This window comes from Atractosteus spatula, chromosome 3 (assembly GCF_055471065.1).
Source record: "Atractosteus spatula isolate fAtrSpa1 chromosome 3, fAtrSpa1.hap1, whole genome shotgun sequence".
Taxonomy (NCBI): domain Eukaryota; kingdom Metazoa; phylum Chordata; class Actinopteri; order Semionotiformes; family Lepisosteidae; genus Atractosteus; species Atractosteus spatula.
Genome location: NC_142708.1, coordinates 24,072,524 through 24,096,963, shown reverse-complemented (window position 1 = coordinate 24,096,963; position 24,440 = coordinate 24,072,524). Strand labels below are relative to the sequence as shown.

Here is a 24,440-nt window from a genome sequence, read left to right as displayed (position 1 = left end):
TTTTTGGCTTCCTGACCCTGGCTTGTTCTCCGACTACGTCTCCTAGTTTTGTTTTGGTACTTTGGTTATCGTTCTGGCTTAGACTCTCGGCTTCCTCATGGCTTACAGCTCTGCTTCTGATTTTGTACTTTTGCACCGGTTTGTTTTCCTTCGGCTTTCGGACCTCTGACTGTTAAATCGACTATGCCTCTGGAGTTCGTCCAGATTTTTCTGCATAAGGTCCTCATTAATATTCCGTAACAGTGAGTCAGCAAAGAGGTGGCAGCCCTAGTGGCTAGCACCACTCTGTGGTGGGCAGTAGAAGATGCTGGGCAAAAGGAAGAGTAGCGTGAAAGAGAGCCACTGATTAGATTTATATTTGTATTTATTATTCTTTTTTTTTTTTTTTTTTAGCTGTGCATATGTGCTTAAATTAAAGGTTTACTGTAATCTAAGCACAAATGTTAATTAATGTTTCTGGTCACTAAATACTTTTCAAAGCAATTCACGTTCCTCATGTTTCATAACACCTTAAGCCTGAATATTTGATTATTTTGCCTTTACAGCTATATATTATTGGATAAACACACTTTTATCATAATGTGCAAGTTAGAGATGCACACTGAATCAATTTCCAAGAAGGCTTATTGCTACTGTCTTGATGTCATACATAGTTAATTGATGAATAGTTATGTTTTTTATTTATAGAAGATAAACATGAAAAAAACTTTTTTAATTCCCTTTAAAAATTAAATGAAAGGAGTACTTTTATAAGTGGTTCTGAACTAAGCTTTTTTTTTGTCTCTCACAAAGCTGTACAGCAGTGAGTGTGTAGTGTGGAATGAATAGCTTTCTCATTACTTCACCCTATTTTGCTGTCTCTTTTCCTGTCCTTTGTAATGTAATGGAGCACAGCTGTGGGCTAGCTGTGAATATTAACTACATAGACTGTGAGAGCAGATTCCATTGTACTCTCTACAACATAACAATAACACAGATAGCAAAAAAACATTGAAAAACGGCATAGGTTATTTCTTGTTGTATGGGGAAACAGACAAAAAATGGTTTGCAAAAGGAAACCAAAAGGTTTGTTGCTGCTGAGGTTTTACAGCTAAATGAAAGGAACTGAGTCAGAAATTAAAAGCACTTGCTGTAAATGGAAATGGCACAAGGTTCACTGAACAGCACTTGCTGATAAGAAAAATAATTTTATTGTATTAATTAGATGCTTTTTTTCAATTGAACATAGAAGATGATTCATCAGACTTTTTCTTTTTAATTTTCCATTCTTGCATAATTATATATATTCCACAAAAAGTCTCTGATTATGAGTTGTGCAGCTTATCACTTGAATTATCATATAACTTCTTTTGGAACAAAAGGTTGAATTGATGCAAAAACAGTTTAACTAATCAAATAATTAAATTTAATTAATTCACCTTTGAATTCTTTGACCAAATTAGCTACACTGTAGCTCTCATTAACAAAGTTAACAAATATTAAACTTTAGTCTATTAACTAATAAATTAAAGAGTCAATTAGATTGTTGATTAGATAAAAGATTGCAATATTATTTATTATTTATTAATATTATTTTATTTTCAAACTAATTAAAAACAATAGCAAGGTTAGATAAGGGCCAATAAGAAAATGCTAAATTTTACCTACATTAGAAACTTAATCCCTTTGGCAGTTTTTGATTAGTCTAATCAATATGAATCAATATGAATATGAAACATATACAACTAAAATACTATAGTATTATGAAAGGGGTTGGACTTCTGTCATATGTACAGCATATGGTACTCTAGCATAATCTAGTGTGAATTTGTTTAAATGAAAGTTAAACCTGTCTCTTCAAAGACAACTTTATTCACCAAGTTTGAATTATGAGCACAAGGTGGTTTACATAGGAAAGAATAATACAGGTGAGAAAACAATGAACAATCATCCTGTCATCCGTTTGAATCTTAATGTAGGCCAAATCCATATTAAAATGCATTATATCATACTTGTGCTAATCTCCCTGCTGACTCTACACTGGTCTGGAGTTTTAGGATGATGTTATAAATATCATTGACTATGTTTATATACTGTCTTCTTCTTCTTCTTCTTCTTCTTTGCATTTTCCCACTTATGTGGGGTCTGCTTGTTTGCACCGATTTTTCCACTTCGTACGGTCTACGGCATCTCGGCGGGTGACTTTTACGAGGCGCATGTCGTCTTTCAGCCGATCCACCCAGCGCGTAAATGGTCGTCCATGGGGCCGGCGGCCTTCCACATTCAATTCGAGGGCAGTCTTTGCCATTGATGTGTCATTGCTGCGGAGCACGTGTCCATACCATCGCAGGCGCGATTCCCTCATTTTCTTAGTGATTGGGGCGACTCTGAATGTTTTTCGCACCCCTTCATTCATGACATGGTCTAGTCTTGTCAAGCTGAGGGTTCATCGCAGCATTTACATTTCCATCGTATGGAGTGCCTGTTCATGTTTCTTTGTCGGTGGCCAGCATTCAGTTCCGTATAGGGCCACTGGTCTGACCACTGAGCGGTAGACTTTGGATTTTAGGTGTAAAGGGATCTTCTTGTCGCATAGTACTTCAGTGACCTGCCGCCATTTCATCCAAGCGGCGCTGACTCGCGTCTTGGCGTCTTGGAGGGTAGTACAGTTGGAGTTGACACATGAGCCTAGGTACTTGAACTGTGTCACTTTGTTCAGTTGGACCCCACCAGCTGCGATTGTGCCATTGGTTTGATCACCGCATTCCAGGTACTCCGTCTTCTTGATGTTCAATTTCATCCCGAATCGTTCAAGGCGCGTCTTCCACTCCTGTACTTGTTGTTCGAGGCTGTGTCGCGTTTCACTTGCTATCATAACATCGTCAGCATACAATATCATCCATGGATGCCTCATTTGGATATCTTTGGTCACTGTATCCATGCAAAGTATGAATAGCAGAGGAGACAAGGCTGAGCCTTGGTGGACGCCAACATTGATCGGGAAGGTGTCTGAGGTTCCAGCTGCGCAACATACTGAGCTAGTGGCCTTTTGGTAAAGGAGCTTTGTCCAGCTGACATAGGCTTCGGGGACGTGGTGCTGTCGCAGCACCAGCCAGATGAGATCGTGCGGTACCCTGTCGAATGCCTTTTCCAGGTCGAGAAATGCCATGTGGATCGTTTTCCTCTTCTCGTGGTGCCTTTCCATCAGTAGGTGGGCTGCGTGTATGGCGTCTGTTGTTCCGCAGTTTTTCACAAAGCTGCATTGGTTTGGCGAGATATCGACGATGGTTCTTAGTCGTGCGTCCAGCACACGCTCGAAAATCTTCATTGTATGGCACAGCAGCCGGATCGGCCTGTAATTGGAGCAGTCATTAACGTCACCTTTGCCTTTGCAAATTGGCACTGTGATGCTGGTTTGCCACGTTTCCGGGGGTGCCTTTTCCTCAGTGATCTTATTGAAGAGGTCCGCGAGCCATGCTGCTCCTTGTGTTCCAAGGAGCTTCCATACTTCGGCTGGGATGTCGTCTAGGCCAGTTGCTTTGCCACTTTTCATCTTGTTGATGGCGGTGGTTACTTCTGCGATTGTGATGGTGGGTACTGGGCCGGAGATGGTATCGGCTGCTGGTAGTGGAGGATGCGGAAATTCCTCGTTGCATATTTTCTCGAAGTAGTCCTTCCAGCGCCGGAGGATGTCTTTTGGCTTCTGCAGCATCTGTCCATTTTCATCTTTGATGTTAATAACGTGTCCTAGGTCTTGTGTGGCGCGGTCGCGTGCGCGGGCGAGTTGGTAGATCTTGTTTGCCCCACCAGGCGTGTCCATTTGATCATAAAGGTCCTGGTAGTGCGCCGCCTTTGCAGTCGCCACAGTTCGCTTTGCGGTGGATTTCAGTGCGTGGTATCGTACAAGATCTTCTGGGCATTTTGTCTGCCGCCAGGTCTTGTAGGCGTCCTTTTTTGCCTTGGTTGCCTGGGATCTGGCCATTACCAACACCTTCTTCAAAAAGCGGGAATCACACCTCATCACCTACTACAGCGGCGGTCGAACATCTCAGATTGACTACTGGATGGTGAGACGATGAGACTTCAAAATGGTCACTGACACCAAAGTAATCCCGTACAACAGCATCGCCCCACAACATCGGCTATTGGTGTTGGATGCCAAAGTCCGCCTAGTCCAAACCCCGGCGCGACCAACCACCAAGATTGAACGCATCAAATGGTGGAAATTACCAGAACATCGAGCTGTCGTGAAGGCGACACTAGGACCATTGGTGCCCAATCCAAGATCAACAGTCGGCGAAGATTGGAACGACCTGGCTGAATGCGTCAAGACATGCGCCGCAACCACCCTGGGAACCACAAAACCAAACCGGCGCTTTATCGACAAACAGACCTGGTGGTGGAACGACGATGTTTATATACTGTATGGTTCAGAAAACAAAATGGTGTACCTGTCAGTCATGTACATGTAATATATGGAGGTGTTTCCAAATAATACCATCCACAATCTTAAAGAGCTGCCTTTGTGGGTCTGAATAGATGAAGTGCTCTCACACTTTGGAATGAGCCCATGATTGCACACCGCCTGCAGTAAAGACAAGAATATGTCATAAGATTGCTGATTGTGTACAAATGAATGTGAAACAAACCCTGAGAATAGCAATATGATTCAATTATTGTGTGCACGAAAATAAATGTACTGCCCATTCATGGAGATGTACAGACTCTTCTGCATCAAGTATTATATTGTTTTGGGGGAATTTACTTTGTGTTTCATACACTCAAATAATGTAACATTATTATTGTAACAATAAAGTTTTATTACTATTTTGAATTCCAACTGGAATTACTTATTGTGTTTTTCTGAGGGACCCAAGTAATGTTTAAACTACATTATATAACTCTAGTCGTACGTAACTTGCAGTGAATCTGAAATGTTTAACTTTATGGTTGTCCTACTCACATACTACTTAAAATGCATACAGTACTCCCCAAAGTTATTCATACCCTTAATGAAATATGAGTAAAGAACATTATATAACAGAATGAGTTCAAGATTGGATAATATGTGTGAAAAATGTCTAATATTAGACAGTAATCATAATAGTTTTGCAGAGAAACAAAGTAATATTTTTCATAAATTGAATTACACTCTAATACTCAATGTTTAAACCAGGCACTGTGATATTGAATAACATTAAAGGGAGACCCAACTCCTTCTGTCTACACTAATTAAATAATGCTCTTTATCTTCATTAACTTTCCCAGCTGATCCTGTTTGGCCAGGGACATATCTCTATAAAATACATGTGTCTCTGACACAGCAACAACCTGGTTTTCTGTTTTCTGTTTGTGGTCCACCAGACAAGAGACTAGAAATAGACTAAACCCATTTTTCTCCTGAATAGTCTTATAAGCCTCTTAACAAGCCCAGAGCAGTGGTTAATTCCACCTGAACCTATTCCAACAGCTCCTTTCCCTCAAATAGAATTTAATTTACTTTGAGTGCCAATTACTCGTGCAAACTGACTATGCCTTATACTGAAATTTATCCTAATTAGCAGGCAGCCATATTGGCTCAAGGTTACAACACAGGGCCTAGGTTTTGAGCCAAGATGGTGGCATTCTCACAAAGCAATCTGTCACTATCTTATCCTTCATAGTAATATCTTTTCCAGACAGTTATGCACCATTGGATATTATAACCACCATGCAGCACCTTAACCAAAGTCTCCAAAGTCCCCAAAGATCTGTTAAGAACAAAGAACACAGTCTGAAACCTGATATTACAAAGTCAATACCTTTCATTTGTATTGACGTATCACCCAATCTAAGGTTTAAAATTATGAGACAAAAAATGTTCACTTATTTATTAAAATATGTATATTGTTTTACTGTTTACTTTTTTATTTTCAAATTTATGAAGCATTAACATTTGTAATTAACCTTTGTATAATCATAGATAAAAAAAAACAAAAAGGAATTTAAATCAACAATGAACTATAGCTAAACATTTCTTGATGAGATTTTAGTAAAGGATTTGTGCCTTATGTGTGAATGCAGGTATAACATCTGCCAATGTCATCTTCTGTTCTAAGCAGTTTGCTCATGTGGGACCAGTTAATTCTGAATCTGTTACACCTGTTCAAAATGGCATTACAGAATGATTTGAGCATGCTCCATTCATAAAGTCCATTGAGCACTGTGTATCATAATTTCATGCTTCATTATTACATACATATGGACACTGATCTCTATACTTTTCTGAGGCTGAATACCATGGTCAATTTGTTTGGAAATCTAATGATGTAATGTAATGATGCACATCATATATTCCTGCACTATTTTCTGATTTTCTTTGATGGCACGTATATAGTTAATTACATCTTCTCTTTCAATTTGCAATAAATTTTACAAGCATATTTCAATAGGAATGTCTACTTTATTTTCAAAGACTTGAAAACATAGACTACATACAGTATATATGTGTTCATCACTTCACCTTATAGCTTTTACCTTAAGCTTTCTCAATTCACAGTTATATTCTGAGAATGAAGTGTGCATGGTAAAAGGGTTTAACTTAAATTATGGGACCGATGCAGCAGGATGTACAAAGGATGAAAAACACTTTCCTACAATATTTTTTTTTTGCCTAGTTCTTCCTCATGCTCTGGGACTTTGGATTGCTGAAACACATTCTAACTACCAATTTGATCATAAGAGATGAAACATCCCAAAAAATACAGACCAACTTTAATCAGCTGTTTTTGTTGGGAAACAATACAGCTAAAATAAAAAATAAATACATACTATTTTCAAAAATAGCCAATAATAATAAGAACTATAATAATAAAACTCTTTATTTTATATAGTGCCTTTAAAGGTGGCTTCTCAAAGTGCTTTACAGAATGACAACAACAATAAGAAAATACACAAGATACGCACAATAAAAATACACAGAGAGGAGACAGTAGATGGGGGTACTGAATATGGTTGAGCAGAGGGGTAAAAAACAGAATCAGCTAAGTAAAGGCCCTTCTATAGAATAAAGTTTTGAGTCTAGATTTGAAGGAGTCTTTAAACACAGTTTAAAGAAAGAAAGAAAGTAAGATATCACAGTTAACAGTGTCAAAAGCAGCACTGAGATCAAGAAGAGACCTCCTGGGAAAACCTAAGGTTGCTGCTAGAAGAAGTGTAAGTGGGGCCAGCAGGGGGCGCTCACCCTGCGGCCTATGTGAGTCCAAATTCCCCAGTATTGTGACGGGGACACTATACTGTAAAAAGGTGCCGTCCTTTGGATGAGATGTAAAACTGAGGTCCTGACTCTCTGTGGTCTTTAAAAATCCCAGGGCGATTTCTCAAAACAAGTAGGGGTGTTACCCCGGCATCCTGGTCAAATTTCCCATTGGCCTTTACAAATCATGGCCTCCTAATAATTCCCATCTATGAATTGGCTTCATTACTCTGCTCTCCTTCCCACTAATAGCTGATGTGTGGTGAGCATTCTGGTGCACTATGGCTGCCATCGCATCATCCAGGTGGGGCTGTACATTGGTGGTGGTGGAGGGGAGTCCCCATTCCCTGTAAAGCTCTTTGAGTGGAGTGTCCAGAAAAGCACTACATAAGTGTAAGCAATTATTAATATTATTATTACTATTTTTATTATTATTCAAAGGAGCTCTCAACCGGAACTGGAAGCATATTCCGGAATCACAGCTGACAATACTAATAATGCTGATTATGCAGAACAGGATGAGTCAAATATAGAATGACAAAACAAACACAGTTCTAGCTAGTGCATTAAAGCATTAAAAAATTACTTAATTTGATTTAAGCGCTAAACTACCCTAGCATTTTGTTGACTTTGCAGCTAAAACGTTGCTGGGATCCTCTGAATTCCCTCTTCTGGCATCACTGGATCCTGGCATATTTTTATTTTAGTTATATCCAACATTTGACTGATAATGGTAGTGGTGGGACATATTCAAAGAACTGCATCTCACAGAGTCAAAGTCTTATTGTATAGGGGTTTCATTCTAGCTGTTTTGTATTTTGTGGATCCTTAGGAAATAAACTGGAAGACCATACCACTGAGGGACTTAAGGGATAGACCAGGTTTGAGGTGATACAAATGTTTTTGTGTTTAATCAAAAAACTAGAATCTTTTTCACCATCATTACTTTAGACCTGCTGCTGTCTTTTGATTCTGTGAATCTTTGGAATTTTAATTTGTGCTATCATAAAGAAGAATAATATCACCACCATCCCCAAAGTTATGGATTATCAACAGCTACACAACATGTAACTTTTTACTCTCCAGCACACCTCTGAAGCCCAAATTTATAGAAAATGAAAAGGTATTTACAATAAAAATGACTGAGTAGAACTTGATGATGGAGATGGAGTAAAGTACTGACAAATCATAGAGGAAAATATGCTTTACATCTAAAACTGGGACAAAGCATAACCTCTTAGTGGGACAATGATCCAAAGCATAATGCCAAAGACAGTTTGTAGAAAAACTTGAAATCCTGTCTATAAGCAATCCCAAATTTATTTGAGGGACCTTGAGAAAATCTGCCAAGAAGAATGGACAAAAACTGCACCAAGCCAATGTGCAAAATCAGTAGAGACTTACCCAAAAAGACAATTGTTTTCAAGGTATTTCCAGCAAATATTGAATTCATGGGTTGGATTTTGCAATCAACATATATACAAAGATATAAGAGTTTGATTATCACAATGGGTGATAGACTTTTCTCATGTAAAACACTACATACAGTATGTGGAACTTTGCTTAAATCCCTAGAGGTTCTGCAAGGGTTGACATTTTTTAAACTCCCTTAAAGAATTTTAGTAATTTAAGGTAATTTAGTTTCATACATTTATATTTATTTTACTGAGTCAATTTGTAGTGGTTTATGTTTTCTTTCCTTTTACTTCTGTTACATGTGTGTTGTTGTACTCCATTTTCAGTTTCTTAAAAACACTCACAAAATTGTATTATTTTATTCTCAAAAAGGTCATGTAATTTTGTCGCAACAAGCACCGAGATAATTAGCAAAATCTCAAATTCCAACTGTTCTTATATAGTTTGTGAGAAGAAGATTACAATACATACAGTATATACAAATATACAATAGTTTCATTACATTGTTTTTCTCTGGATCTCATAAAAATATATGTAGTGTTTTATAAAGAATGTTTCATTTTATGTTTTATAATGAATGTGCATAACACTAGCCATTTGACATTTTTTTCTACAATTGGTGCTTACTGAAGTTAGCAGTTAGTTAATATATAGGCTGTTAAGCTCTGACTTCCTGTGTCTAGTCACACTTTCTTACTTTGAAATGGTAATAGTCTCTTTAGCCTGGACTGTTTAGCCCAATTATCAGTCCCACCCTTCCCCCAGTCTTAAGTAGGAAGAAGCTGATAGTTTGTGTAGCCTCCCTTGCAAGAAGGCAGTAGTAATTCTTGCTGGCATAATGGTTATTAGATGCCTGTAAAATATAATTCAATTAAGTGTTTATGTTAAAAACATTTCTGTAGTGTAACTTTACAATATGTTCATTTTAATTAAAAAATTAAATTTGATTGAGAAAACAGAGTTTACAAATCATTGTGGTAACACGATTTATTAATAAAATGTGGTAAAATGTCAAATGAAAAATCAAATGGGTTTAATATGTTTTAGAATGCAGACTTTTTTAGGGTTCAGAGCGTTATAAGCAATTATTGTGAATTATTTAATAATTGAAATATATAATTAAGCATAATAACATAAAATATGAAAAAATTAAAGAAATGTATTGCAGAATAAAACAATCTTGTGTTGTTACCTCTATGCTTGTGTGCAGGTGTATAGGAACTGCACACTTTAGATGTCTTGGTCTTACTAACCTTGGTAAGTGTTAGTGAAAAAATGTAAAAATAAGTACCACAATTTCACTTATAAAAAGGATCACACAGAAAATGGGTAGGAGTACTCTTTATGATGTATACTCTCTGGTACTGGTGGTAGGGCAGTGGAGAGAAAGTTGACACTGTGAAAAAGAGAGAGTTAGAAATGAGAGCCAACACAGATCCCCTGGGGCCTGCAGTAATCAACAGACAAATGGTCTACATTCACAGCATGCATTCATTCTGCAGCAAAGGCCTGCCAACAAGAGGCTGCCTGTGTCTGTGTGTGCTCTGTGTGAGGAAAGACTTGCCCGCTTCCCAATTCAGCTGCCTGAGAATAAAGAGTTGATGACAAACAGCGCTCTGGGATCCTGACACTGCTGTTTGATCTTGTTACTCAGGCACTGCAGAATGAACAAATTACGGATTTATAACAATAGAGTCACAGTCTCAGATGTGAAGGTCGCAGGTTTATAAAATGCCCTGCACTTTCAAAGAAGCTGTATCCCTTTTGTAAGCTTTCTATTGAAGGATTTCAGGGTACTTGTTTATATCCGTTGTAAGATTTGCCTTTCACTGATGAGTAAGCCTTAGAAATGAGAATCCCACCCCTCAGAAAGCACTAAAATCCAAAAAGAGCTCTTGTTATTTTTACAGAAGGAAAAACACATAATTCAAGCACTTTCTGTAGAAAACACTGAAATTTATTTTTAGATATCTTTTATTAGATATACCCAGACAAAAAGATAAAATAGTGCTGATCACGCATGTGACTGCTTGAAATTACAATACATGAAAGTGTGTTTTTTCCTTCCAAAAAAGGGTAAATCATTGTACAAAGACTTTATTCCCTGGAAAGGAAAGCTTTTTGAATATGTTTGCGCCTCACTTCTGTGAAAAAAATCTAAAATTATATTTTTGTTAAAACGTTTATGAACTACAAGCCCAGAAATAAGAAAACAATAATGGAGTTACTTGAGAAAAAATGAAAAACGTGTTGCTCGGACTGTTTTTTATTTTTGTTTTGAAACCTTTACCTCTAAATATTATTTTTTTTACTATGAGGTAGAAAATTACTGTAAGTTATTAAGCATGTAATCAAAGTTTGTTTTCTTAAGTGGTTATTATGCTAGAAAAAAATAGCATGTTGCTTCAACATGGAAGCATGTTTCATATTTTGTTTAAATAAAAGTGTACAGTTTAGAAATGGATCGACCATTACCTTATTTATATGCTTAATTTCATGAACATGTGTGCAACTGTATGGAAGTTAAAAGCCACACATGCGTGATTTATGTTGTCACAACGTCACTTGATGATGGCTGCTATGAAAGACATTAGCATAAATCAATTTTATTTTAAGCCAATTTAAATATGAGATCTGTTTTTCTCTCACAACTCTTTAAGGAAACATGACTCACTATACCAAATGGAGTCAACAAAGATAAATTACATTATGTTCATTTATATATATAAAGAAATATTCTTTATATAAAAATGACATGTAAGATAGTAATTATAAGTCAATGCTCCTGTCTCTTTATGGCTAAGGATATTAATTTGCCCCAGGGGTCTGAATCTAATTTCTTCAGCTTTGCGATTGTGCTGTTGTGATTTATTATTAAAAAACAAGACCTCCTTCTAGCATCAGAAAAGGAGAATAAAGCGAACAGTCTGATGGGAGTATTTATTTCCATACCACCACCCCCTTGCTTTGTTTCCATTTGCTTTATTCTATGGAGGAAACAAAAGAATGAATACAACCAGCAGCATTAAAGCTCTTCAGTCTTATTTTGTGACCCTCTGACATCGATCAGTGCATCGCATGTTTGATTCTGGAGGAACCATAATGGGTTTTGAACTGTCTGCAGTCACAGTGATTTCTCTGGAGAGCACAACAAATTTCACACAGACACCCCTGGCCCCTGGGCTGAACCAACGAGCAGCCGTTAAGATAAATTGAGGAGACTTTTTGTCTTGTGATTTGTATTTCTCTTTTAGAGCTCAGGATGTAGATACAGACATCTACCTGCACATTTGTCTGTCAGAATACTATATACACTTCAATATCCATCATTTTAAGACTGATTAAATTGATAAGAGATAAACGTTAAAGAGTTTGCTATAATAAAAAATGCATTCCTGCATAAAGGGAAAAATGTCCATAATTTTAAGACTGATTAAATTGATAAGATCTGGACTTTAGATACAGAAAAGTAAAATACTGTTAATTAATATTGCTGGTAACAAAATATTTTCTGAAAAAAAATAGATACTGTAATGAATTGTTAAAAAACAAACGTTAAAGAGTTTGCTATAATAAAAAATGCATTCCTGCATAAAGGGAAAAATGTTCATAATTTTAAGACTGATTAAATTGATAAAATCTGGACTTTAGATACAGAAAAGTAAAATATTGTTAATTAATATTGCTGGTAACAAAATATTTTCTGAAAAAAAATAGATACTGTAATGAATTGTTAAAAAACAAACGTTAAAGAGTTTGCTATAATAAAAAATGCATTCCTGCATAAAGGGAAAAATGTTTCAAGATTTGATATTTTAGAAACAGGTCTAACTAAAATTTGGCCCAAAAAAATCTAGGTTTTTGTATTTTTTGGATGCCTTATTTATTAGCAGATTGATTTAATGTTAAAGACGGTGATAGTAGTCTTGCTGTGTTATTCTTATCTCCAGTTCATATTCCTGAGTCATAATTTCCCCCATGGGATATAAAGAATAATCAGCCTGCAAGAAATTAAAATTAATTAGAACTAGAAATTCTTGGTGCTAATAGCAACAGACTTACATATGTATAATGAAATTCTCAATTTTCAGTTGAGCGTTTTTCATATCTGACAATTACATAGCTACACACACTGAGAGACATTAAAAACATCAGTCCATTGCAAGGCATATATACAGTACAGAGACACACACAGTGACAGTTTAGAGATACTAATTAACCTTAGCAGCATCTCTTTGGAAAGGGTGAAGAAACTGGATAACCCACTGGAAATCAATATGAACATGGGGATAGCATATAAAACTTCACAACACCCAGGACCAAAGAACTGTGAGGTAGTAACCACCATGCCACCCATGTATCAATGTTTTAACTAACTATACCTCAGCCTAGAACCAATGAAATTTGAGCATTTATGGTTGTTTAATATATATTATATTCCATTATATTCTGTATTGATTCTCCCCTGTTGTGATGCATTAAATAGGACCCTATGCAGACGGTAAAATCTGAGAGTAAGTGGAAACGGACAGTGGGGAGGAGACAATGAGGAACTGGGCAGGTTGAAAAACAGGGGGGCATGACGACAGTGGACTGGTGCTCGGGGGGGGGGTGTGTCCATGGCGAACTAGTCCAAGAGAGTCCAAAGGGAAAATCCAGGTTGAAGTCCAAAAGTCCAGAACCAGGTAATCCAAACGAGACGAAAGCAAACCACAGTTAAAAACCGGAACTTGATCCAGCGCAGGGACAGGGAATAAAAGCAGTTGCACAAGGCCAGGCACTCTGCACCCCGGACTCAGCAAGGTCAGGACACCGATAGGAGGCATATGCCCTCAAGCCACGAACGTAGGGCGACTTGGTGGTAGGCAGGCCTCCGGGCGTCCATCTTCCAAAGCAGAGCCCAGAATAGTAAGAGCATCTGGCTTAACGAAGGAGGGGCAGGATTGGAGGCAGGTGCACATAATCAACTGAAATGTGAAAGAGCCGGAGCACCATTAAGAGGAGGGATTACGATCGTGACACCCCCTTTGTTCATTGAGCTCTAATTGTGGAATAAAAGTTTTAACTTTCAAATTATTTCCTGTGTTGACTCTCATTGGCTAATGCTTAATTCACCTAACTGTGCCAAAAGTATTGAATGAATAAAACAAATGACTCATCCATGAAAGGTCGATCAAATCTTTTGATTCACTGAAATTATTTGTCGAAAAAGAATGCATTGTTCACAAACTGCACAACTCTGTTTTCCAGATTCATCTATGGTAAAGTGAAATTGTTACTTCCTAAATTGTTGTAAGGCTCAGAATATTTTGTGCATGGAACCTTCACGTTTACTAAGCAGTCATCCACACATGCAGCTTGAGGAAGCACACCAACCTACCACCCTCCTACAACTTAATACTGTTGATTTAGCAACATTCTTCTAATTCAGCGGTCGTTGAAGTTAACTGAATTTTAAACAATTTTATTTTTGTTTTATTGATTATGAAGTAAGATAATTAATGTTTGGAATAGATTATTTTAGTGCTTCTAATGGTTTGTAGATATTTATATTTATTTCTAACTTATCTGAAGCAAAGCCAGGCAGCAGGACTCCAAAACAGAGCCTTTTGTTTAATTAAAGCTGACAAATTGGGCTAAACCAAGGACTTTTGCATTTATTAAATTCTAAAATTCATAATTGGTTCATGCTTAGTGTCCCAAGTGCTAAAAGAGTCTTTAAAAAAAGATACTGTCATCTTCAACTGATGTGACAAGACAAATGGTGCTCCAGTTTATTAAAGGCAGATTATATAGAAAAGCCTATTCATTGAAATTCCTGAAGCATTTTTTAGATAAACCCAGTGGGTAAGGATTCTCTTTCCAAGACACTTCTAACCCATGGTATGAAACAATAATCACTAAGATCTTTGAAAACTACACTTGACTGGTACTTGACAGAATGCTTTTTATGTATTATGTCAGGGAAGGGTGATTTATTTTGTAACTTAGTGTCAAATGTATTAGAGGCGCTTTACTCTGAAATAGGTTTTTAAGTTTAATTCAATTACAAACTTATATTTAATCACCTAAACTTTATTGATGTAAGTGGGTTATAACATGTCCCTGATTTAAAAAAAATATAAAATATATCAAATAAACTTGAGTAAGGAACATTTAATGCATTTGGAGACTATTTTTATGGACTTGCATAGCAAGACATATTTATTGTTTCAGGAGGATTAACAGAATTCTGTCAGAGTAGTTTAAACCTGTTTAAAACGTAATCTGTTTAAATCTGTGTAAAAAACATTCAAAATATGATGTTTGTTCAAATAACTGTGGACATTCAAGCTAAAATAGAAAGGAAGAGAAGCAAAAGAAAATCCAAAATTGAGATACAGTATCTGGGAAGTAACGTCAAAGCAGAATACAATAGATCATTAAATGCTTTTACTGTACATATCTACTGTAGGAGGCTCCTTCGCTAGGCCAAGGGAGAGTTAGCTGATAGGATCTACTGTAAGTGTTGTGGGACTCCTGGCTTATAACTCTCTGAGGAAGGATTTGTGTATTTTATTGTGTATTTTTGTTCTATTTTGTTATTTGTTTCACTATATATAATTGTTTTGTTGGTTTTTGGGGAGCACTGTCCAAATAAACCACCGCTTTTGCACCTAAGTGCTAAATGATGGCTGAGCTATACTTCTACTTTAAAAGAACTCACGTAGGCACCCCTCCAGCCCTCCCTGTGATACACTCACTTTAATGGTCATGAAGTGCCTGGAAAGCCTAGTATTGACATATATAAATTGCACGATCCCAAACTCCTTTTACCCACTTCAGTTTGCATATCACCCAAATAGGTCAGTTGGACGATGCATTATCTCTATCACTACATACTGTCTGAAAACATTTAGACAGGCAGGGTACCTATGTTAGGATGCTGTTTATAGATCACTCCTCAGCCTTCAACACAATTGTTCCCACCATGCTGGTCCCAAAACTTAGGAATCTGGGCTTATGCAACTCAATCTGCAACTGGATACTGGATTTCCTGATGAGCAGACCTCAGTTGGTAAAAATTGGCAACAATATCTCCTCTACAGTGATCCTAAACACTAGAGCTCCCAAAGGCTGCTGTCTTAATCCTAGGCTATACTGTTTGTTCACCTACAGCTGTACAGACACTTACAGCAGCAACCACATTATTAGGTTTGCAGATGACACCACTGTAATTGGGCTGATCAACAGCAATGATGAGTCCGCTTACAGGAGTGAGGTGAAGAAGATGGTGTCTTGACAACAATCTGGCCCTAAATGTCATAAAGACAAAATAACTAATTGTGGACTTCAGGAGACCCAGAGGGCCTCACGCCCCAATCAGCATTGATGGTACAGCAGTAGAAACTGTCAATTGCTTCAGGTCCCTTGGCCTGCAGATCTCCACTGACTGCATTGGTCTCACAACACTGTAGCCAGTCTGAAAAAGGCAAAACAGGGCTTGCGCTTTCTGCAGTGCTTAAAGAAATTCAGTATGGGGATACTGTTCCTCATGAACTTTTACCGTGGCAACATAGAAAGTGGCATCACTGTATGATGGAGCAATACTACAATGACAGAGATGCACTACAAAGGGCTGTGGCCACATCACATAGGATTATAGGACGTGATTTACCATCAATCGGTGAGATTCACACCATCCCCTGTCTCAATAAAGCCCAATCTATCATTCAGGATCCCAACCATCTCGGCCACAAACTGTTCTCCCCCCTGTGCTCTGGCAAGCAGTACCACACTATTAAAACATGGACCACTAGACATAAACCACTAGAACAGATTCTATCCCACTTCAGAACACATCCTCAACAGCTAACTGCAATGCCTCAGACTCAGTACACATCTGCACTATGCATTTTTTGCATGGTCTACTACGTTTTTTTCTTTTTTCACTACTACATATTTATTGTCCACAACATATTTATTGTTCCTGTTGTTATTATTTATTATGTTTCTAATGTACTGTCATTGTGTGGTGTTGTCTGTTTTACTGTGTATGTCCTGAGGGATCAGTGTGATTAAGAATTCAAATGTACATGTACTGTACAAATGGCAATAAACTACTCTACTACAGCTTTGGTGAAAAGAGTAATAATCCAGGCATATTGGTTAAACAAACTACACTGCACACAACTTACAACAAACAAGTTAATCAATGTACAGTATTTACAAACAAGATGGTTCAGAGTCCTAACATTCTAATCACCCAATAAAAACCTAGACTTCCACTAAGTATGAAACTCTTAATTAATCCCTACAGAGGCCAAAGAAGAGATAAGATGCTTTCTGAATATGTGCAATGCAACCTACAGTTTGATCTGTCTCTGCACCCCAGATGCCACAAAATAAATGGGAGCCTATCGTTCTATTCTATAAATGCACTCTAAGCAGGAAAGATGTCTCTAACTGAGGTATCTTTTACCCAGGAAATCCAAATTTCCTAAAAGCACAGAATAGCAAGCTCTCTCTAGAAACATTCTAATACTTAGCTCCAGTCAGGGTTTGGTTTGGATGATCATGAAGTAGGGGCACTTGCCTGGCGCAAGCTTCAAGTTCTAACTCCTCCTGACTCCTTTCTTGTCTCTCTCATCTTCCCTCAAGAATCCATTCTCCATCCTTCCAAAACTCCCTGCATCCTGCTTCTTGCCCTGAAATGCCAAACTCCCTTCTTCAAAATTCCCTGCTCCTTCATCAGTTAGAATCACAATATTGATTTTTGGTTGCTACAGATGATCAAGAAATGATGCAGTCACAGTAATCACTGTCTAATTGGCTAGAGCTCTTCTCTGTCATTATTTCTTTAGAGAATTAAAAAAGAAAATGAACAGAAGTAGGTGTTGTTTTAAATGTATGCAAAATATATGAGCACAAAACTTTTTATGACATAATTTCTAAATCGCATCAAATGCAATCCATTGACAGTTAAACTCTTGTTTTAAAGGGGTTATTGATTTTTAAGTAAAACAATTTTGCATTAGGATATCATGACATTTAATACTAAGCAAATACTGACAAGAGTACATTTTTACATAATGCACTTTTTCTGTCTGGACTTTAATAAGAATATGTTTTTATAAACACTATGTTTTTTTATGGATAAAGTAAAACATTTTAAACATCTTTGGATTAATCAAGAAAGGTTTATCAATGAAAATACACTCTTTGTAAAGAAGTATAGGAGTCCCTGTTGTGCAAAGTCTCCCTCTCAGCTTTTCAGTACATTTGAATTTTCTGACCATTATTTGCACATGCACAATTACAATGTGAGTCTATAACACCAGTTACATGCTGAGACTGAAAGAGCCCCTCCACTTTATGTAGATTAGTTTCAAACACTGACTGGTTCATAAGAGCACATTTTACTGTTAAAGTGACAATTGTTATCAGTAGGCCTATAGCTCAAAATCGATTTGTCTTCTTTATACCTCAATACAAATGATAACATCATCGGTGTAGAATAAATGTTCTCAGGGAATTTATAATAATGTTTAATGACATCACCAAAAACACACCTTCATAAACAAAGTAGCATTCTCATGCATCCTATACTCGAAACATTTTGTAATGAACCTGGTATAGTCTACACAGCTGGAAACATGTGAGCAGTTGAGCTCTGCTGCACCAGATGTAGTATTCTGTACTTACTTTGCCAAACCTTGTAATTATAATAACAGTTTTTGTGTATACTCTAAAACTATTTCAAATTTTACAGATATAGCCAAGCCTACACATGGCAGAGAATGAAGATTTTGTTAAAACATATAAAAGGGTCAGGGAAGGACTGGAGGAAGGTATACTACCTGGAGAGCACAGATTAGTTTCGTGCAGGATATTTCTGATATTAATGTGATATAAATATGGTGCTCCAATGATTTTATTTTGAACGGACTGTAGAAGCAAAAAGAGGTCCAATGACAACGTGAGAGCTGCGTAATGTTTACACACCACTACAAATGCATTCAAGAATAAAGGTTAGATTTTCTTACAAATATTGTCATGTTTGTCCATAAAAATGATATTTTTTCATCACAGTGGTGTGTGTGTTTCACAACAATGCCAAACACTCAACATACAGAATTAGTAATAAATACCTGTGTTGGACATTTTCTCCCTAATTTGACTTTAAATCATATCATTGTTTACTGCACTCAAAAAGAAAAAAAGATAATTGAATTCAGGGACAAAAGCTATTGGAGAAGACACAAATTACTTCTTTGCATTGTTTGAGTAATTTCATTTTCCTCTAGTTTTGATTTTATAATGGTTTTTACTGTCTCCTTCTTATGGTCTTTCTGTTAGTTCATTGACTACAGTATATCCAAGAATAGGAACAAGCTTAACATGGTGTGACAGGCTTCAACCTACAGTACATAAGATGACTCATGAGGCCTGAACATATTAAAATCCACAATGTCACACAGGATGCAGAGCAAGCTTTATTCAATCAAGACTCACATCAGTTTCTCTTCAACCGTACAGAACCAGCTTCCACTGTTAGCTATTTATATACAGCACCAAGTACAGTTATTTACATGTATTGTAGCTTTCCTTAACCTTCACTAATTCATTGATAATTGAATGATTCGAATCAAGTGAAGATGATTCAACTCTAGGAGCAGGTTAGCTGAAGTTTCTGGCCTACAACAAAACATGTGCAGCATATTGTCAAAACATCTTTTTTTCACCTCAGAAATATCACTAGACTACGCCCTATGCTATCACTAACTGTGGCTGAAAAGCTGATCAACACATTTGTGTTTTCTGGAATTGACTACTGTAATGCTCTACTCGCTGTTCACATTTACATTGAACAAACTGCAGTATGTCCAAAATTCAGCAGCCAGAATCCTGACCATGTTCATATTACTCCTATCCTGGAGTCCTTGCACTGGCTTCTTGTCAAATTCCGTGTGGACTTTAAAATCCTCTTGCTCACCTATAAGGCTCTGCATGGCTTGGCACCTCAGTACCAATCTGAATTATTATCGCCCTACTCCCCACCTCACAACCTTCACTTTTCAAATTCTGGTCTCCTAACTGTCCTGCAAGCCCGTCTACATTGTATGGGTGACAGGGCCTTCTCCTGTTATGCCCCCAAGCTCTGGAACTCTCTCCCCAAGGATGTCAGAGAGTCACCTTCTCTAAACTCCTTCAAATCCAGACTCAAAACCTTCTTCTTTAGAAGAGCCTATACTTAACTGGTTCCATTCTTTACCCCTCTGCTCCTACTATACTTAGAACCACCATATACGGTCTCCTCTGTGTATTGTAAGTGTGTTTTATCTCATGTATTCTTTTTATTTATTGTTGCTGTCATTCTGTAAACACTTTGAGAAGAAAAATGGAAGAGAACTAGAACACCAATCACAGAGGACATTGAGAGAGTAGACTGTTTGAGAATGTGTGCTAAAGAGGGACAGAGTTTTTGGTGTCCTGGAGGGGATTGTGGAAGAGACATGGAGGAATTGGTTTGGCCAGGGACCTCATTTATGATCTTGGAGGAGATTGAACAGGACAGTGGCATGGGAAAGTTGGAAACTCAGCCTGAGAGTCCTGATGTCTCTGACTATGTGTGCCACGTGTCCTGGTGCCCCGATGAGGGGGCCTAGTACATCACCACTCTTGGAATGCATGTAAATGGAGAAAAAAGTACAAAAAAGTTCCCCAGCAAGCTGTGAGGGCCGTGTCCGGAGCATGAGATACACCTGTTCACGCCGGATCATCTGTTTTGAAGCCAGACAATACTTTGCTGAGATGTCACTATCCTGCTTTAAAAACTAAGCTTCTTTACGAAATGAAAAACTTTTTTTAAATAACGTACAAATTTATCAGAATAACATTGTTGGTTTCTGCATCAGGAGATTTATAGCTGTCTTTCCCTTGTCTATAATGTGTATATATAAACATTTTACCATACATTTTTAATACATTACTAAATATTAATTTTAGTACAGAGAAATGACAGTATTTTACCATGTCTATGTCAAAATTGGTCTGATCTTAGAGTTACTATAGTTACACATTTGAATGTGCTGAATCAAGACCAAATTTAGCATTTACTTAATTTACAGATGGTTGTAAGTGCAAAGAACTTATACATCATCAACTGGTCTGGCCATTGTCAGAGACATAGTGTCCCTAAGACAAGGAAAGAAGATGTAAGACTGCATCAATGGACTATATGGGACTACAGTCATTTATACGGCTCCTTGGTATTTGAAATATTAATCTGTATCCATATGTAAGACAGATAGATGTCTATTGTTAGGAATTACATGCTTAGTAGATTGCAATGAGATGTGCCAGTTAATGAGCTAATGACTCCTCCTCACTCTTCGAGCCAAACTCCTAATGAGTTAATTGCATTACTGGTAACACACCATCAGCAAAGTTGTCAGTATCTGAGGTGGCAATTTACAAAAGCATTATGGGTACCCATGATAAATTAAATAATTAAAGAGCAATTTCATTATAATTAAACTCTATCAATGTCTCAGCCCAAAAAATCAGGATGTAAACATTTGACTCAGAACAGCTCTTATGTCACATAACAATAAATGGCTGAAAAAATAATATATGAGAATTCTACTAAAATAATTTTCCAATTAAACAATCAAGTAGTGAGTTAGGGAATTACGAGTTTAGAACACGAGTATAGACATACACATAATTTTTTAGAAACTCATACAAGTCAGCTAATATTTGCAACATTTAAAAGATACAATGACTTAAATTTATAACAATCGCTATTACATTGTTTATTAAAGAGGTAACTAAGCTTTATTATGTGAGCTATACAATAAAACACAGATAAGTCATTTTTATAGTTATTAATCAATAGTATGAACCATGAAAATGTATCTACAGAAATATGCTCAACTCTAGACTATGTATATTTCACATAATAAAGCTTTGTGAGTTGAGTGAGCATGTCTTGCTTTGTTAATTCTTTCAGGTTGATTCTCTGCAGCAATTTATTAACTTTATGTGTGCATTCATTTTTCTTTTTGTAATGTTATACACCTCTGCTAAAAAACATAATATCTCTGTTATCAAGGATACCATTAAATTAATAAGTTAATGCCAGATATGCTGCCACAACTTTATTGACCAACCGTGTGTCTTGGATGAGAAGAAATTAAATGATTCTGAATGCGTCATTTACAACCATTTACAACAATGAGTGTAACATGTTTCTCACAAGCCAGGTTTAGCAGCATTTTCTATAAGATCCATGTCCTTGAAAAAATAATTGTAGAAATAATTAGGTACAAAAGCTACTTTTATTTTTGTAAAAATATACAAAAGTTCACCCTCAAATGTTCTATACAGTGCAGATAAGATGAGCTCAAATAGAAAAAAATAGAGGAGACCAGAAACTGCTTGTTTCCTTGCCCTGAAATGTTACATTTCGCACAGTAGGTGCTACTGAAGCTATTAAAAAACAAAAGTAGCTTACTAAAAGAAATGTCTAATAGAAACCAAATGTCTTTACCTGGCATTCATGGATCACAACTAAATGTTATTTTCTGGACAGCTTTGTCATAGAAATCTGCATTTAATGATAAACTGTAAATAGGCTCCATTTTGGATTTGTGGGTCCTATTAGTTCTTTCCATTTTTTAGAATCCAACTTACAAGATATAATGTTACGTTAAACCAACTTCTGTTCTGTTTCCTATTGCCTACATTATTTTACTACAAATAATTTCAGTATTTCAATATGGAACTTGTTGACAGTCATTTAAGATTAATTTCAGCCAGGGCTCTGAATAATTCATTCGAGAAAAATGAGGTTCATTTTGAATAACTACAGTATTTTACTCTATTGTAGTATAGGTATTGCTTCAGAGGCTTTGAATTCACTTGTATTAAATATCATGAGATCATAATGCAACTCTGAGTAAACTGATTCCTTTTATCCTTCAACACAGAGGGCTATGAGGCACCCTGATATAAATGTTTAAAATTCTCACAAACATTGACAAAGTCAACTCAATGGCTTTCTTCAGGTACTTCTTTACACAAAGCATTGTGAGAGTATGGAAGCTACTCAGCCGTGTTGATAAAACCACTACCCTGGCTTCCTTCAAGAAACAGCTGGTTGAGATCCTTGGATCAATGGGTTGAATAGCCTCCTCCAGTTTGTAGACATTCTTAAATTCACACGTTTTGACTTTTTTACAAAACAGAAGAGTAATAATCCCTTTTAAACAAGGACTTAACTGTCTGTCAATGCACTGAATTTGAAGCAATTTAGAAAAATTTTCAAATATTTTGTAAATCATTGCCATATCCTTCTATTTTTGGCATACTTTTAAAACATATTTTTACATTATATATATATAATTATTAAACTTGTCTTCAAATAATGATAGAGAAATGTTTAATCCAGAGGTAGTGTAGACTAGAAGACAAAAATCAATAATGTGGTTCTGATTGACAAAGAGACAGGCAGTATTGGATGAGGGAGTTTCCAAAAATGATATATACTGTAGTTAGTTCTAATTTATTTTGGTTTGTATTCATGTCTATAATTCAGACTGTATTAATTCCCTATGTTTGTCTTGTCTCTACTACAAACTGTAAATATTTAAAATTTAACTAACTTTCCTCACACTTACATTTTCAGAGGTCACTCAAACATGGGCAGCAGTTAACAGGTTTGAATGTTACAGAGGATTATTGGATCATGACTATAATTAATTTTGTAATAATAGTGTATGTAGAAATATGCAAACAGAACTATACACTCATCCTCTGCAAAAAAATATTGTCACATCTCTTTTGTAAGCCACCAGTCATGGTCGCCAAGTGGTTAAGGCATTGGACTCAAAATCCAATGGGGTTTCCCAGCACAGGTTCGAATCCTGTCTGTGATGTGAGGGCTGTTTGGGCAGAGCGGTGGCTCTGTGGCTAAGGATCTGCACCTGTGGTTGGAAGGTTGCTGGTTCAAATACCAAAGCCAGCAGAGGAATCCTACTCTATTGCACCTGAGTAAGGCCCTTAACCCCAACTACTCCAGGGGTGCTGTACAGTGGCTGACCCTGCGCTCTGACCCCAGGTCTCTCTATCCCCATCTGTTTTTCTGTGTGTCTCATGGAGAGCAAGCTGGTGTATGCAAAAAGACAAATTCCTAATGCAAGAAACTGTATAGGTCTAATAAAGTGATCTTATCTTATCTTATTATAAGTGAGGACTGCTGATAGCCTAAGTTCAGGAATTTTCTCTGTGGTCACCATTTGTTCAGCCTTTGATTTATAAATCAGTGTAAACTTCATTAAATTCTTTTGATTAAGCTTAACACAATAAAGGGCATAAAGTGTAGCTGTGAGTTTGACCCATTAAACTTTTCTCCTTTAAACATTTAACAGTTATTTCAAATGGGACTGCCTTTAATAATTATCATTGAGCCTCCTTTTTTACATTATTGATCTGTTAATAAACTCTTCAGAGACTTCTGATGTCACAGACCATTTTATTGTATTACACAGCTTGGTGAGTTATATATGTAAGTGACATCTGATTTATTTTACTGCAATGAAAATGAAAAAAAATAATTAGAGAGCATGAAATTTAATTCATTTTTTACAATGCTGAGATATCTAGCTATATGTATGTCGTGTTTCATAGCCGTTCAGGGACGCCAAATATGTAATCATAGTGGCTCTCTGAAGGCACCAGTTCTGTAGGGTTTGGGCATTTACTGAGACAATTATTAATTGTAGCAGTAAATCACAAAATTGATTCTTTTGATGGCTTTAGAATCCAA

At 36.7% G+C, this 24,440-nt stretch overlaps 1 non-coding gene across 1 annotated transcript; it reads left to right on the top strand.

The window, feature by feature from the left end:
- Positions 1-23,468: 23,468 nt before the first annotated feature.
- On the top strand, positions 23,469-23,550 carry trnal-caa (transfer RNA leucine (anticodon CAA)). The gene has a single exon. It is a non-coding gene; the product is annotated as a tRNA-Leu (tRNA).
- The last annotated feature ends 890 nt before the right edge of the window (positions 23,551-24,440 follow it).